Source organism: Pollicipes pollicipes, unplaced genomic scaffold, assembly GCF_011947565.3.
Source record: "Pollicipes pollicipes isolate AB1234 unplaced genomic scaffold, Ppol_2.1 Scaffold_4295;HRSCAF=5057_pilon_pilon_pilon, whole genome shotgun sequence".
Classification (NCBI taxonomy): Eukaryota; Metazoa; Arthropoda; class Thecostraca; order Pollicipedomorpha; family Pollicipedidae; genus Pollicipes; species Pollicipes pollicipes.
The window spans coordinates 19,333,121-19,348,346 of NW_023596461.1; the positions used below are offsets into that span (position 1 = coordinate 19,333,121).

At 52.4% G+C, this 15,226-nt stretch overlaps 1 long non-coding RNA gene across 1 annotated transcript; it reads right to left on the reverse strand.

The window, feature by feature from the left end:
- Positions 1-914: 914 nt before the first annotated feature.
- LOC119097428 (uncharacterized) lies at positions 915-2,533 on the reverse strand. The gene is made up of 4 exons (XR_005094147.1): positions 2,419-2,533; positions 2,106-2,216; positions 1,334-1,448; positions 915-1,130 (listed from the first exon to the last, which is right to left on the reverse strand). It is a non-coding gene; the product is annotated as an uncharacterized LOC119097428 (long non-coding RNA).
- Between the last annotated feature and the right edge of the window lie 12,693 nt (positions 2,534-15,226).

Here is a 15,226-nt window from a genome sequence, read left to right on the forward strand (position 1 = left end):
AAACTGGATAAAGTAATCGAGTGGCACCTTATCAAGTGAACATATTTTGAGTCACGCAATCTGCAACCTGTGCTAAGGAATATCCCATTTGGTTGGTAAGTTAGATAGCTAATTCAATGTCCATGATTTTCACTCTTTTTGGCATGCGTAGGTGAGCACTTTCCCGTAGTTTTACCTCTGCCCCGTCGCTCCTTCAATCCCTAATCTCTGCCTCTGTTCCTCCCTGACCTCTCCACCTTCTTTCCCTAGGGGACAGCTGTGCACCGTCGCCCTGGTCCTGTACTTCTTCAGTGCCTCATCCCCGGGTCAGTGAGCGACTCTGCCGCCTGGCAGGCCAATTAGTGTTGACTATCGGGCCGATCTGCGCCCCCGCCGCGGGGTGTGGGGTGGGCCGGGCCGGACTCAGCCCCGTCCCGCCACCCGATACCATCTCCGACGGCCCGCCGGCCGACAGACTCCGGCGAGAGGAACAACGGTCAGGACGGACGGCCGGGAATGCTCAGAGCGGCAGGGCGGGAGGAGCGGGTGGTGGTGTACCGCTGAGGACCAGTGACGGGGTGTTTGGTGTTCAAGGCGGCAGGACGGGAGGAGCTGATGGTCGGATACTGCTGAGGACCAGTGACGGGTTGTGTGTGTGCAACAAGCTCAGGGCGGCAGGGCGGGGGAGTAGGTGTTGGTGTACGCCTGGGGATCATTGTTGTTTTAGTGTTTGTTGTTGTTGTGTAAAGGACTATAGGTATTCAGAAATAGATTTAGCCTTAGATACACACATTCGGCTACTTCAGCAGAATATTTTCGTTTAAATACTAGGTTTGTTTAATGCTGAGGACCAGTGACGATGGTGTGACGATTAAAGGCCTATGTCATCAGTTTTTTGCGTGCTTGTTCACTCCTTGAATTCAAATCCTTTGATGTCTTTTGTCAGTCACACATCAATGCTGCATGCCATTTATATTGGTCTCAGCTGACAGATTTCCAAATGACATTGAACAAATTCAGTCGCACAAACAACGAGCGAGCGGTTCAAGTTCCAGGAAGTGTCTTTCAGGTATATAACAATGCTTACAACTACGTAAAAATTTCACATACGAACACGGCTCTTGGTTGCCGTGACATTTTCTTTAATCAGCCTGAAACAAAAATAACAAAAGATCAATCTTAAATTAGGTGCGTGGTGCAGGTCCTTACTTGCTGCATAATTCTACATTATATTGTAAATGTCACGAAAAAAAAATTTTGCATCGTATACTCCTAAAAGCAAATAGACTCAAGGCTGCTTTAGAACGTGAACGATAATGATGTTCAAATCAAAAGGCAGTTGAAGCTCACTCACCAACAATTGTTCTGCCTCGTTTAGTCAAGCAGGTATTCTTGACATCGTGGCGAGATTCTTCAACACCCTTTGATGTGGGGAGCCAGCTTGCATGGCAGCGATCCAGGAAATATATCTAAAAAAACAAATTGCAGTTAACAAAATGTGCAACAGTGAGAGGACTGAGATTCTGTACATATGAGACTAACAGTGATATTAATCTAGCGAAACTCATTACGACCGGTTGATTGGAACACAGTCCGTTTAATTTTACGTTTGTGTTCTGAGATCAGGCCAGTAGTTTTTGACTAGCATTGGGTCTAAACATGTGACTGCCTACAGTCACAAACAGTGATGCGAAGTTCAGATGATGCTTATAAGAGATGTAAAGCAGTGGCGAAACGTGTTGTCTGTATTGAACACCAGGTGACGGCTGGCCCGGGGTGGGGACACACATCTGATCATCTCCGTCCCGAGGAGTGAGGTGCTCTGAAGATGCAAAACTGGGGAGGACGCTCTCCACTTACCAAACAAGACACTAAAGCAAAGATGTCCAGCAACGGAACCAAGCGCAAGTGTGGGAATGAGAACGGGATCGTAACCACGAAAGGTATGCCACCTAGAAGGAGAATAAGAGAACATAAATGGGAATTATAGAACAAGAGCAAGAGCGGACGAGCAAGGGAGAATAAGAAAAAGAAAATGAACTAACCGTCTTGTTATCATACAGAGCATGGGGTACTCCTGACGTCACATCTGATACAGAGCGGTGCACCCTCCCCCCGGCCCGTACCTGCGGGGTCGACGCAGGCTCTGAGGGTGCAAGCCCAGGCGCCTCCCAAGCAGGAGCACCGGTTACAACCGTCGGTCTTCCTCTCACCGTCCAGACAAACCCTGTGAAGGACTAAGAAAGAGCATTATCAAATGTGGGTTAAATGTTTGTATGTTAAAAGCAACAAACCGCTCTTCTCATGTGAATTGCAAAGTTGGTGCCAGTGATGTTTAAGTCATTGCACCATGAAAAAGGCCCCAACGCTGCAGTTAAATAAAAATGGGGCCGGACTGAGCGTGGCTCAAGTTCAGGTCTTCACACCAGATATACGCACCTCGTCTTGTTGAAGCGGCTTGACACACCACTACAGCCAGAGCCAACACAATGATCACACTAGTCCCCATACTGGGTCCGGTTGGCGTGGCACTGACACGTTCCGACCGTGCTGGGCGACGCACTGGCCCGATCAGTCAGCTCGAAAGGTCACCAAGTGTCAGCAGACGTGCACACGGCGGGCCGCCGTCCGTCAGGCCAAGGTCACGGTCCTGTCCTGGCCGGCCGGTGTCCGTCACAGCGGCCGGTGCCAGCAGCTCACTGTCAGACAGTGGGCCCCTTCACACCGGCAGACCGTGTCACATCACCCGGCGGTGAAAGCTCGCGTGACGGTCCGGCACCGGCACCTATGTGTGCCAAGCGGGTCATGGGATCCCGGGTGACCGGATGGACAGGAGTCCACGGGTGGCGCCTGGTGACCGTTCGCACATGGGTCGCGTTAGTTACGAGATGGCGGAAACCCTGTACGAGCTCCTGTCATCATCGTCTTTCCCTCCGCGGCTCTCGTCATCTCCCATCTCTCTACGACTTTCATCATCTTCCCCGCTCCGTACGGCGACGGTTTTCAGCATATAGTTTGTTGTTCAGCAGTTCAGCACACTAGATCTGGCGCCGTATAGGCTCTTTGTGCCGCCAGCAGTTGGGTGGAGTGACGCATTCACCCCTCCGCGTAAATCTTCGTAAACATTCCTTAATCAGATGTGCTGTAATGGCGTCTTCCTCGCCTCGAGCTTTGGGCTTCAAACACGTAATCCCTTACGTCCGGAGTGTGTTATGAATCGGCTAACCCCGCCACTTGTCTTATTAGCTTGCCTTATTAGCTGTGAAATATTGTGCGAACCTTACGTGTTACCCGATCTTCTTCATCTAAGTTATTGACACAGTTAATCGGTCGAGACCTAGTCTGCAGACATAAAGCAACGTAACGATTGCTTTTGCAAGCAATAATTCATGCGTGAACCAAAGACTGAACCATTGTTATGAGACTGAAGAGTCTTTGCGCAATGGTACGTCCGGAACATTTATAGCGATCAAATGTCATCATCGCATGGCCTCCACTAGTACCCAGATAAAGCAGTTAGATTAATGCTCGACTAGTATCCCATCCTTCCCTGAAGTGGCCCTGAGCGCTGGGTTTGGCCTGTAACCGTGACCGCTCCCTTTCATGGTGGCGACGCCCAAAGTCGGCGACTGGCTGAGGACAGGGGCGCTGGCAGGGGCATCAGCGGTCCTTACCCGCCTGGTCCTGGGGGGAGGGAGAGGAGAGAGGTGTGTTCGACCCATCCATCGGCTACTGACACGCCGTGGCCAGTGAGATGGAGCGGCACGGAGTAAGCTGTGTGGTCAGAAAACAGCTCGCTCACCACTGAAGGACAGACAACGCTCGCGGGAGGCGTGCCTCCATGTGCAGCGGCAAGGTGGTGTGGCGTGTCTTGGTTTGCTTGTAGAGATATCGCACAGAACGCTCATAAAACTCATGAGCTGCATGAGTTTTACACAATTTTCGTCATTATCGTATGGTGGAGGAAAGCTTTATTCCCGGTCAGCACTAGCATGCAGCACGTACGTTGCGTATGCCCCTGGCCGGCTTGCAGCAGCCCGCACGTTAATTGGCAGCAATGACGAAAGTAGTTAACTAAGTTGAGAGTTATTTATTAAAGCTGCTTTTTCAATGGACGGATTTCTGTCATTCATACTTCTTTCTTCGCTGGTTTTACGAAACAACGTAGGTAACTGCATATTGCAAATTGTGTTTTACTGTTTTGTTTGTAAATTAATGAATAAGGTTTTTTTTCGTCAATATTTTTTAGTAATGCTGCTTTTACTTTTGCGGTGTTTTTTTATCAGAACCAATTGCCTGATATTTGTTGCTCGTCTTTGCAAAGTTTTTGCCAGTCCATTCTGCTTCATGCTGTGTCCACTTCCTTTCCCTCCATTCTCTCTTGCGTCGTATTTCCCTGATCCTACCGTGCTTTCCTCCCTGCTCGCCACCCTGTGCTTATCAGCTCTCCCGCTGTTCCTGCCCTATATGCAGGCCTTGTAGCGTATTTAGTTTCCGACCTTTGCCCATCTGTTATCCTGCTGTTCCTGTGCTTTATCCTCCCTTGATGTATCATTCCTGACAACAACTTTCGCCCTCTTCCCTCCCGTCATCCTTAGCTCCCGCCGTCTTCCCTCCGCCGTCGTCACTCCCGTCCTCTACCGCCCCGCCGTCTTCAGTCCCCCTCCCTCCCGTCCTCTCCCAGCCGTCGGCCCCGGAGGAGACGCGGGGCACGGCTGGAGTGGCCTGCCGCTCGTCGACGCCGGAGACTGGAGCGTGACGGTGGCGCCCTCCACCACTCTCGAGGGTCAGCTCTGCCGCCGCCTGCTCCAGGCCTCGGCTGTTCACGTGCTCCAGGCTACGGCAGCATCTGCCTTCAGCGACATAGGGGTGCCCGGCCTCTCGAGGTGCGGCCTATTTTGGAGTGCGATCTAAACGGCCGTCAATAGCAGAGTTGTGCGAGGCCGTGGTGTTGGATGCGGACCGAAACAAGCGGTGAGCCAAGCACCTCCGGCCACTCAAGCGTTGAGCCGGCAGTGCAGTGTTTACGCAGCCTTGCTCTGTGTTTTGGTGGCATAGATTCCGGCCGGAGCACATGTCCGAGCGACAAGAACACTTGATGGCCTTCGCAGGCCTGTGATCGACGCGACAGACTGGACAGAGCCGCTGCGGCCGTCGACATGGCTACGGCACGATGGCTAACGCTGGCCCTGGTTGTGACGTGTTTGACCTGTCCTGACCTGACCCAGGCGGGCCGTAGGAGGAAATGTCGGGTGTTCCCCGACACAAGCTCCCGACCGATGGTGATCACAGGCAAGATGTTGGCTTTCTACCCCATCCATGTGCCGGGAGTTCGCTTCCCGGTCAAACGTCTGGGCCTGATGGAGGTCAAACGGGTCATCTCAGGTCAGGTCAGCCGACCCCAACTGGTGGTGGAAGGGTTCTATCAGATCGGTGTATGCAACTCGCGGCTGAGACTGCGGGAAACACGAATTTTCTTCCTGAAGTCGCCCAATACCCGACCCCTTTCATTAAGGGAGTCAGCCGAGAACATCACACACAACACAGACTTTCAGCTGATATCCACCGCACGCTGGACGCCCCGGAACGTCAGAATAGCTCGCACATACACAGGTCAGTCCAAATGTCGGTCCATATTGTGGCTGGTGAGTGGACCGCCATTGTCTGTCATACCGCGCTTCACGTATTCGTACCTAGGCAGGTTGTTTATCTCTTACGTTCTCTTGCCCGACATCCATCGCGGCTTTCATCCGAATATGATTTCAACCTATCAAACAATTCCCAGATTATCCACGAGATTCTCAGATGGGGCAGACCATTAGGACAGAGCCAGGCCGGCCTAAGAGCATCCTCCGTCGTGATTACGCTGGCGTGTGAAATCCATTAGAGCTCGCGCTGAAGTGACCAAGGCACCCGGCGGGCGGCGACGCGGCGGGCAGTGACGGCCCGTCCGTCACGGGAGGGTGGAGTCACCTCAGAGGCGACCCGCAGGTGACAGCGGCGGATGATGCGCGTCCGACCGATGACAGCCCTTCGAGACTGGGCAACAAGCTGGTCAGTACGGTGAAGGGAATCAGTGTTAAACCGAGGAGTTTTGGCACTGAGAACATTGCTCTATGAGTTTTCATTCTACATCTCGTAGTGAATACTTTGTCATCCCACAAAACCTTGGCACGAAAATTGGATGGATTTGCAAAGGTAGCATGCGACCATTGGTATATGGCCATTATGACATTCAAATGCAGTGGTCGTGGTCACCAATGTTGTCGGCACTTCTGTCACAACGTCAGTGCTCGTGCGAGCCAACACCATTCGAACCGCCTTCTTCTGCTGTGCTGTCGGCGTCCTCGGAAGGCAGGTCAGGAAGCCGACTGAACGCCATGCCATCCGCGGCTCATTTGAGCAAGATTTACTTTGCACTGCGGCACAGTCTGGGCACACGCCACTGAGAGGGGGAGGCTCTACACCAGAGGTGTTTACTGGTATGGTTACAGCTGATGTCCTGCATTGCGTACCCAATCTGCACTCGGCGACAAACGCCTGTCAGTCAAGCCACTCAGCTCCATTTGTCCGTTCTGTGCCGTTTTTCAGGCATGGTGAAAAGGCAGCAGGCCGTGTTTCCACAGGTAATTACAGACGTGCCAGCTTTGACCTGTTGATGCTGACGACGTACCAAAGACACAGACCCCATGCGAAAATAAGCAACTTAAACGTCATGTGATGTTGTTTTACCCTTGTAGGCTATTGCGCTCGCCTGTGACGCTCTAAAATGGGATTTTAAGTGAAAAGTTTAAGTCGCGTCCCGTTGTCATTGCGAAATCCTACACTTGCCCCTGTATGGCGGCAACACCCGACCCTTGCCCTCCCACCTGACCTGGCAATGTGAGGCAGAGCCGAGAGGCCGTCAGTGAAGTCAGGGATCGATCAGCGTCACCGCCTCGGCGTGTGAGTCATCTATGGAGCCGTCATTACGCTGAAGCAAGCCGCTGACGAGCCTCCAGCGGGCCCCGACCCGGCGTCGCCCGGCCCGGCGCCGACCTCCGGCCCCTGGCGGACTCACCGGCTGCCGTCTGTACGCCGAGGGGAGCCCAGTAGGGCCGCTTTGGTCAAAGTCGGAAACTCCGTCCATAACTGGCATCACATTTCAGAGCGCATACAAAGAGGTTGAATGGCAGAGCCTGGTTAACAAAGTTTGAGTGGGGATATGCCAACGGAGTGATGTTGGTCGAGAGGCTGGTGATGGAACTGCTAGTCATGCCGACGGACGGCGGACACGGGATCCCAGCCTCGCTGTCTGTGGACCAGCATCAGATGTCGATGATGGCGGTGCTCCCCCTCCGCGGGTCGAGTCCGCACTGCTGACAGATCGCTGACCCAGTTGGACCGGCGCGGATCAGTGCTTCATAAATTACCGCCCTCGCCGTAACTTCCCACTGTTTGTAAACCTGCGCCACCGCCGGCTGCCGCTGCCGCGTGTCCAGTCAGGGCAAGGGATGGGCAGCGCCGTGAGGAGGCCAGAGCAGGGGGTCGGCTGTAGCGTGAGGGGGTCAGGGTTGGGGACCGATAGTAGTGCAAGGGGGTTGGGGCATGGGGATCGGTAGTGGCGTAACTTGGTTAGTCTAGCCGAGCACACCGAACGGCTGCTTCCCTGACGTGTAACACTATGTACATGTACACACATTCCATTACATGCCATTGAGCCCGGGTGAACGAGTTGAAGCAACGGCGGCTCTGTTTCGTGAAAAGTCACCCAAATTTTGGGCTTTTAAAAATGCCTCACTAGGCGTGAATTTGGAGTTATCATGGCTGGTAGTCCATTCATCACTGGAGTTGAATGCCCCACGTCGAGTGAGAAGCGGCTTTCCTGCAGTGTTGCAGGCCACAACTAGCAATGCTGCTTGGTGTATTTAGCAGTGCATAGCAGCGCTGCTTGATGTTTCTTATGTGAGCAATGACACTGAGCGGCCATGGTATGGCCACAGCCTGCGAAAGACACCGAGAGAACTTACGATATGTTATGTCTGCGAATCTGATTGGTGTTCATACCTGATGGCTGACATTCGCTTACTACATTACCATTCACACTGAACGCATGACATTTCACTTCAGCACGACTAGTTTTTGTTGTCACACAACGTTCACCAAGTGGCAGCGTCCTGAAGAGAATCAGACATTCACGTTTCTAAGTGTTTGTTAAAACCAAACTTTAGTAAACACCTGATGAGATATGTGATGATATACAACCAGTCGCTTGTTTTCACATTCAACGGTGTTATTGGTCGCGCCGTTTAGTGGTTACCTAGTCTTCCAACGCCTCATGACTATTTCATGCGACTGGCGGTTACAAATATCAACGAGAAAATTATTCATGCTCTTTGCGATCATATTGCTTTCGATGTGATTTTTTTTTTGTCTGAAAAGGAATGTCCGGCTCCTTGCGTTGATTTGTGTCGTCTTAAGGACTTCTCAATTTATCACTGGCCCTGGTCTCATTCTGTGACTGCGTCAGCTGGTCGAGGTATGGGTTTCCAGTGAGAAGGCCTGCGACGCACCAGCTGGCATCTCCGGCTCGGTGTACGCGCTGCCTCAGTTTCTCCTGGACCAATCAGGAACTGTCCGCCTACGCCCGTCGGAGCGCATCCAGACTATAAATCACGGTTTTACGTAATCGCGTGTCTCGTGATCGCCGACTCAGCGACCCTGGCGGTGAGTGGTCACGGCTGAGACTTGAGATGGCGACAGACCGACAGAGCAGGAAGCCGCCGTGGAGCTGGTGGAATATGATGATGGTGGAGAGATGTCCATGACCTCTCACCTGGGTCGCGTTTACGGAAAGCAATATGTTCTTTCGTTTCCTCCTAGATGCTGTTTCCTACTAGGTGGTCCTACGGTGGTCAAAAGAAGAGAAGCGCACAGCCATACCGAAGTGGGGTAGTACCGTCAGATCTGACCCTAGCAAAATGTGGTGGGGATGCAAAATGTAATACAGACTTAGGTGGGCTTAGATTAGCCCATGGCTGGTGAAAGCGGCAGTCAAATGGCACAATGCCCAGCATTTTTGCGCTAGTAATCTCATTTTTGCCACTTCAGCAAGTGTGTGTGACGAGAGAAGCGTTCAGTTTGCCTCAGTTTCACCTCCCGCTCATCCATTTGCCGTGTTGTGATGTCACCCCTCGGCGCCCGGGCGACACTTAGCGGCAGTCCAGGTGCCGGTCTCTGGCCACACCGATCACTGGCCGCCGCTCCGAAGCTGACCTTAAGCTAGCCTCTGTGCTATGGACTATGCAACACTTGCATCCTCGGTTATGTCTCAGCACCGTGTCCGTGTAAAGGTCAGAGTCAGTCTTGGTTTGCAGCAAGGAGAAAGATAGAGTAAACAACGATTGTCATATAGACTGAAGGTGAAGGTGGCCGACCGAATGACTTTCACTCGGGATCGGTCGCAGCAGATGTGGCCTTCGTTGTCGAGGTATTATGCGCACATCACATGCTAAGACTCACACAGCTCCTGTAAGCTGTGGAGCTCTATCACGATACAGATGTATTGGATCTCTATATTCAGTGTCGTCTGCATCGGTGTACACCGTCGCGTAGCAAAAGGGAAGTAACCATACCAGACTGTGCGCATGCGTAGTCGTAATTTGAACGAGATTTCCCTTCGAAAAGGCGGTACTTGTGAAACCTGCCCACACTGGTTCTTCAAGGTGTATATCTCAGCCGAGCCCATGCACTCTCCCACGACCTCTATTACACGATGTTGACAGGCCAGACTCAAGAGTCAATTAAAGCGGGGTGTGGCGGCCCGACCGTCACATCCGTCACCACAGCCGGTGCCTGACCCACCAGGTCGGGTGGGTTTTTTGGCCAGCCGCCACCGTTGAATGCCTGGTCTGATTCCAGTGATTTAGTCACGACACGTGACACCATACAGCTCTGCAGGTGCGGACCTCGGTTATCAATGGACAGCTGTCTGTAGCCAGCCGATGTAGGGTGGGTTGTAAACTGTGCTGCCGCGACAACAACGGCTGATCGAATTAGCTGCGATTGTGGACCACGCATGTTAAATAACATTGAAGACTGAGAAGATACTTATGGGCAAAGATTTAGACCCTTCTGAAGAGTCAAGTTGAATCGTTACGCGGCGTTGTCAAAGCGTGCTGTTTCGCTGCTTTTGTTTGTTTCTTATGTACGAGCCAACGACATTGAAGTGCGTTTGATACCAAACTGCCGACACCACCATGCTTTTCGTGCTTTCGACTATGAAGCTGCCCAGAGGAAAACCCAAAGAACGTTAGAACAAAACATACCCGAATCTTCCTTTCCGTTCACTACCCAAGCGGCTTGTTGATAGAGTGGAAGCGAAGTGATAATTATTATGCGCTCTAGTGTTGTTATTCTGAACGCTTTAGAGTTTGGGACCAGGAGCCATGCTGCGGAAGAATTGTGATAAATAAGCTATCTCAGAAGCACACCCATTCGTCTCCCACAAGCTTTCTTTGACCAAATAGGATTGTTCCGATGGCATTTGAAACTTGCATTTCAAAGTTGATACGACCAGGAGGTGGATTGGTGGTTCGGCGTGAACAACATTTGATTCATTCTTTGTTTTGCGACGCTTCAACCAAGTAAACATACGACAGAGACATTGACATGAATCCAGTGGTATAGACCCAGGCCACTGCTAGGCTTTTCTTCTTCCCCCGCCTTCGTCACACTCCGACAAGCTCATGGCATCCAGACCATCTCAAGCCAGGGTGAGGTCGGTTGATCGGCGCTCCACCATGCCGGGCCGGCAGTATTCTGCACCGCTGGCGATGGGTGTGACGGCCGCTGCCGGTCCGTTGCTGATCGGCACCGCTGCCGATCAGACGGCCGCTGTCAGCCCGTCACACCTAAATCCGTCATTGCCGGCGGTCGGTCCATCCGGCTCGTCTCGTGTTACCGCCCTATCGTCTGCCGCAGTCTCCAGCCGTGGGCGATCAGGCCGCTGAGTGGCGCTCGCCAATCCCACCCGCTGAGTGGTTAAGGCGACTTTTGAAGTTTTATTCATGATGAACTCACCAATTTGGCACCACTTATTTGAGGTTATTGTGTGGGAAAATCGTGCACTGCTATTGTTTGGCTCATGCGTAACTGACATTTCCCTAAAAAAAAACATTGCATTTTGCACTGTTTAAGCCTGCCTATGTATACCTTCCATCTTCGCGCTGGTTGAAAATGGACTTCAATTCACGCTGAATTGTGAATATGAAGTGCTTCTCCTGCCTGGCAGCGAGGCGGCTTAATGTATTTTAATTCTTTCAGTACAAATAATGCGGTCCTGCTTACCCTCTTTCGTTATGTATGCGACCGATGACGAGGACTTGGGTCTGTGCAGAGCGTGGGCCCTGCGGCGATGAGCCGTACGCACGCTCCACACAAACTTCCTCCATCCAGTTCATGCTAGCCAAAACATACAAGGATGTACGCCAGGCTTAATGCTCTTCCTCCGAGACAAATATCGGAATAACGACGGAGTAAATTTGTATGTGATTATACTCGCCTTATTTCGTTGTCGCTCCTCCTATGTCAAACATTTATAGACTTGAAAGGGATATGCCGGATATTATTCAAGCGCACCCACCACCCTAAACTCGATCAGTAGCGGCTGCCTGCAGCGACGAGGAGCCGCTTCCAATCGATCATCGATAAGCACGCACTCGTGAACACACATGCGAACACCGCAGAGTCTTTAAATGCAACGAGGCTGCCACTCACAGTCTGTCATTGAGGAGCAGGCTCTGGCTTTGGTCGTGTGGCCGATAGTCAGACGGCGAGGGCCGCCGGATCTGGGTGGAATCCACATACCCGCAGCACGAGGCCGACCTCCGCCCCGCCGGGATGCACGCACGGAATTCCTCTCTCACTCCTCCCTGATGATGCCGCAGCTTGATCGTTATTCCATGTTCCATTTGTGTGCTGGTAAATTGCGACATGGTATGGTTTTCTAAACAGCATTTCACCACGGTCATTGATGGGTAGCTTGTATCAGCAACTTTCGTTGGGTGTTGGACATAGCTCTCAACGCCCACACAGCGCACAACAAGTACATCTATTGCGACCGAGCGGCTGTACCGTAGGTCTTCTGTGTGAGTAGTGACCCAGTATGCGTCAGTGCAGGTACCCTTGACAGATGATATCTGGGTGTAGCGTGAGATGACAGCGATTGTTCAGCTCACGTTGTCGGCACGCCCAACACGCGCCATTTCCGGCCGTCCCGGCTGTCTGGACCGGGCACGCGGCCCCACCGGTCGAGTCTGCACACATTGCAGGCTCACTCGGCCAGCTCGATAAATCAGCTCCACGAATTGACCCTCCCGCATTGGGCCATTACCAGCAAATCACACCCAAAAATGACTCGGGGCGTCGCACATTCCTGACAAAGCCATTCGCCGTCAATAATCCACCGTTTGACACGTTGTCATTGTGGGCATTAGTGCCGGTCTTCAGTTAGTTTGGCGTCGGCCGGTCCGTTCTCGGTACCGATCCCGTTTACGGTGGGGCGGCTCCGCCAATCGCCGCATGATCGGCCCTGGACTCGTCAGCGCTGGACGGCGTCTCAGCTGCCGTGCCGTTCTCTGCTGGGGTTCCGGCCGCCGTCAGCGCGGCGCCGCTCAGTTCCGCCCCCAGACGCGGCTTTGAGACGCGTTACCCGGCGTGGGCCGCGCTGAATGCAGTACAGCGGAGACGACCAGTGCGCACGCCCTCCACTTACCGGTAATCCTCACGTGGACTCCACAGTACGCTGATGCGCACAGACCGTTGGGCGTCGGTAGGGGGGCTATACAATGGGCAAGGTTTGTGGATGGTCAAGAGAAGGTCACGGACTCCGAACTATGCCTAACTTCGGGTTTCGTATGAGGGTTCTGACGCGTGGGAAGATGTCTTGCCGAGAACGCCGGCGGGAACGGAGTGTAGCGGAATAACGATAAGTTGTTGAGCTTCGTAATCTGAATGCCCAGCTTGAACGCTGTTACCCGCAATCAGCTTAATGTTTTTTCTCGAACACGTGAGCGAGTCCATATCAGGAAAAACATCAATTCTGCATATTATTTGTCAAGGTCCAATATGGAGGACACATGGCACCTAAAATAAAATACACGCTGTGACATTTGCTATGGCATTTACAGAATGAATGCCTTGTATGTTTTTGCATCAAATAGGATGCTTTGGCAGTTGGCACAGCAAAAGAAAGCATTTCGGCCCACGGGTTCGTACCAGGTGGAGAGGGATTTGCGTTGAAGTCTTTATTAAATGCATAGCTGTCCGTTAAGATAACAGATAAAGATGGATCGGACCACGTTGGAGTTTTTGTCCCCATCCGGTGTGGGCTCAGATTACAGATGATATGAGTACCCGGTAAATTGTGAACATGAACTTTTGATGTGCCCAGGACTCTACCATCGTTATTATTACCTCATTAATCCAGACAACACCCAACTTCAGCATAGAGACTAGCTGGACAAGAACGGCGTATTGGTCTTAACGAGGCCTCGCGATTGACAATAGGTCTCTTGCAGCTAGGTCAGTTATTGATCCCAGTAGTGACACGAAACCTAATAGGCAGACACATTTATTTGTCCAAATACCTGAGATGGATGCCCCAAAGCATATCAAAAATTTTGGCGCGATCGTACGACATGCTTGGCGCGCATTTCCAGAAAAGCTTTGGGACTGTGGCCGCATTGACCTTTCTATCAGGGCGAGGGCTCAAAATATATGGTGGCTGACAAAATAAGCTAAGCGCGATTTTGACATGAGCTGTTGATGTCAGGAGTGTTCATGTTTTAGCGTTCGAGTTTTTGGGTTGTGAAGTTTTGGGTTTAACGATGGTGTAATATGAACGTGTCGGTAATACGAAGTACATATCGATATCACCGCTGGATCTCGATCTTAAACGGTCATTCATTGCACCAGTTCATTGCATATATGACGGTTAAAAGCCTCATGCATTAATCATCCCGTAGTAGACAATTTACTGGGATTTGCGGCAATAGACAACAGTTGACACCTTTGATCTTGCACTAGGCGATTCGGCAGCCCGCACGGAGCTGCTACTGCAGACTAAGACATCAGCTTGCTCCTGGTAGGCGTTAATTGAGCCCAAGCCGCACTCCTCCTAGCTCTCCGATCTAATGGTAGCAATACGTTAGTGGCAATATGCAGAGTTCTGCCCGCCCCCAATATATAATCCGGCTGGCATCTGGCTCACCGGTGCCACTCCACCCCGTCTTTTGAGCGAGATTGCTGCCGGGCCGTGTAAGCGCAACGGGCCGCGAACGCCACCGGTGCTGCCGCGAGCAGAGCGCCATCAGCTGTCGTCTCGGCCGGTGTGCCGAGTAAATAGCGGCCGTGTGGCGGGGCCGGCCGGCGCCAGGGGCGGTGCCCCCGACCTCGGCGCAGGGTGGAGCCCCGCCAACGGTGGAGCTGCACCCTCCCCCTGTCCCGATGTTGTGTGGGGAGCGGCGCGAGCACAGGACGTGTCTCGACAGTCACCGAGGGGTGTTCATCTGGCTCAGACGCGGCTGGTGATTGTCGTGCGGAGTGTGGACAGCACGTGATGTGGACGAACGTGTGGACAGTTTGGATGCTGATGATGATAGTGGTGAGCGCCTGTGCATACCCGAGACGCGGCCTGCACTGTATGACGTGTCCGCCGTACCAGCGCGGTACTCTTGTGGTGACGGGCAGGGTCACAGGTCTGCATAATGAGGGCAGGACCGGCCTTGTGCACGTTATCCGAGTCATAGCCGGCGACGCGGCCATCCAGAGGAGGAGGGTGGTAGTGGAGGGATTCCAGGACCCTCACCTCTGCGACTCTCTGGTGCGGAGAGGGGACATCAGGATACTGGTCATTCGGGAAGGGGAAAAGAATGCCTTTGCTGGCTGGGTTGGAGCGACCAACATATCTCGTAGCAGCCTCAGAATGCCCAGGAAAAACGCAGGTGAGAAGCATGGTGGTTTTGCTTCAAAACATAGTGAGGGAGCTGGTTTTAAAGCCACGCTTCCAGCACTTTTTCATCCTTGCCATTATTGCACTTAATGCTGCATCACATACACATAAGCTGCTAGAAGTACACATCGATGTGCAGTGTATGCATAGCAAGGCATGAATGCATATCTGATGCTTTTTTTCTCTCCTCCTCCACCATTGCTTTTGGTATTGTAGGTGCCTCATGCTGCCTTTTTACTGATAAAAGAAAGCATG